Source organism: Colletes latitarsis, chromosome 14 (genome assembly GCF_051014445.1).
Source record: "Colletes latitarsis isolate SP2378_abdomen chromosome 14, iyColLati1, whole genome shotgun sequence".
Lineage (NCBI taxonomy): Eukaryota > Metazoa > Arthropoda > Insecta > Hymenoptera > Colletidae > Colletes > Colletes latitarsis.
In genome coordinates, this window is record NC_135147.1 from 1002501 (window position 1) to 1005000 (window position 2500).

The following is a 2500-nucleotide window of genomic DNA, read 5'->3' on the forward strand; positions in this document are numbered from 1 at the left end:
ACGGCCGGGCGTACAGTACATTCAAAAGCCTTTGCGCGTGGCTGCGACCAAACGGGTATAATACACCCGTATATTCTTGGTTCCGAACAGTAACTTCACGCGCAATCGGGCGAACGCACGCGGCAGCGCCCATCGGTTGCTCGATGAAATCGATGCGATAAACTACAGCCTTCTCGGCTGGTCGTCGTTAGTCGCGCGAGCAACGGATGGCCGCACAATCGACGCGTCGTCGTTTGCGATTATTCGCCTCACGTTAGCCATGAGTATGTATATTATTCATTTACGAACGAACGCGGCAGCGTCCATCGGTTGCTCGATGAAATCGATGCGATAAACTACAGCCGTCTCGGCTGGTCGTCGTTAGTCGCGCGAGCAACGATGGCCGCAAAATCGACGCGTCGTCGTTTGCGATTATTCGCCTCAAGTTAGCCATGAGTATGTATATTATTCATTTACGAACGAACGCGGCAGCGTCCATCGGTTGCTCGATGAAATCGATGCGATAAACTACAGCCGTTTCGGCTGGTCGTCGTTAGTCGCGCGAGCAACGATGGCCGCAAAATCGACGCGTCGTCGTTTGCGATTATTCGCCTCAAGTTAGCCATGAGTATGTATATTATTCATTTACGAACGAACGCGGCAGCGTCCACCGGTTGCTCGATGAAATCGATGCGATAAACTACAGCCGTCTCGGCTGGTCGTCGTTAGTCGCGCGAGCAACGATGGCCGCAAAATCGACGCGTCGTCGTTTGCGATTATTCGCCTCTGGCTATCCGTGAGTATGTATAATATTCATATACGAACGAACGCGGCAGCGCCCATCGGTTGCTCGATGAAATCGATGCGATAAACTACAGCCTTCTCGGCTGGTCGTCGTTAGTCGCGCGAGCAACGGATGGCCGCACAATCGACGCGTCGTCGTTTGCGATTATTCGCCTCACGTTAGCCATGAGTATGTATATTATTCATTTACGAACGAACGCGGCAGCGTCCATCGGTTGCTCGATGAAATCGATGCGATAAACTACAGCCGTTTCGGCTGGTCGTCGTTAGTCGCGCGAGCAACGATGGCCGCAAAATCGACGCGTCGTCGTTTGCGATCATTCGCCTCAGGCTATCCGTGAGTATGTATAACATTCATTTACGAACGAACGCGGCAGCGTCCATCGGTTGCTCGATGAAATCGATGCGATAAACTACAGCCGTCTCGGCTGATCGTCGTTAGTCGCGCGAGCAACGATGGCCGCACAATCGACGCGTCGTCGTTTGCGATTATTCGCCTCAGGCTATCCGTGAGTATGTATAACATTCATTTACGAACGAACGCGGCAGCGTCCATCGGTTGCTCGATGAAATCGATGCGATAAACTACAGCCGTTTCGGCTGGTCGTCGTTAGTCGCGCGAGCAACGATGGCCGCAAAATCGACGCGTCGTCGTTTGCGATCATTCGCCTCAGGCTATCCGTGAGTATGTATAACATTCATTTACGAACGAACGCGGCAGCGTCCATCGGTTGCTCGATGAAATCGATGCGATAAACTACAGCCGTCTCGGCTGATCGTCGTTAGTCGCGCGAGCAACGATGGCCGCACAATCGACGCGTCGTCGTTTGCGATTATTCGCCTCAGGCTATCCGTGAGTATGTATAACATTCATTTACGAACGAACGCGGCAGCGTCCATCGGTTGCTCGATGAAATCGATGCGATAAACTACAGCCGTCTCGGCTGATCGTCGTTAGTCGCGCGAGCAACGATGGCCGCACAATCGACGCGTCGTCGTTTGCGATTATTCGCCTCAGGCTATCCGTGAGTATGTATAACATTCATTTACGAACGAACGCGGCAGCGTCCATCGGTTGCTCGATGAAATCGATGCGATAAACTACAGCCGTCTCGGCTGATCGTCGTTAGTCGCGCGAGCAACGATGGCCGCACAATCGACGCGTCGTCGTTTGCGATTATTCGCCTCAGGCTATCCGTGAGTATGTATAACATTCATTTACGAACGAACGCGGCAGCGTCCATCGGTTGCTCGATGAAATCGATGCGATAAACTACAGCCTTCTCGGCTGGTCGTCGTTAGTCGCGCGAGCAACGATGGCCGCACAATCGACGCGTTGTCGTTCGTTTGCGATTCGCTTCAGGCTACCCGTAAGGATGTATATTATTTTATTACTTCCTCGCCGTCATCAGGACGTTTCGTTCGGAGCACGACGACGAGCACACACGCCACCGGGCAAAGCGGGATACGCAAGTTCAAACCGTAAAGGAACGTCGCGAAACGATGTTCGACGGCGTCTCGTTCCTCGGCTGTAGATCCTTGGGCGCTTTGTTTCGGCCCCTGCGCGTTGTGTGTGACAATCGGTCGTCGTCTCCTCTTCGAGCGAGCGCAACGTAAACAGCCAGCATCGTATCTCCGACCGAGACGCGTATATAATGGAAAAATTGACGGCGGGTGACATCCTCGATCGTCGCAACGATGGGTCTTATTTTCTCTT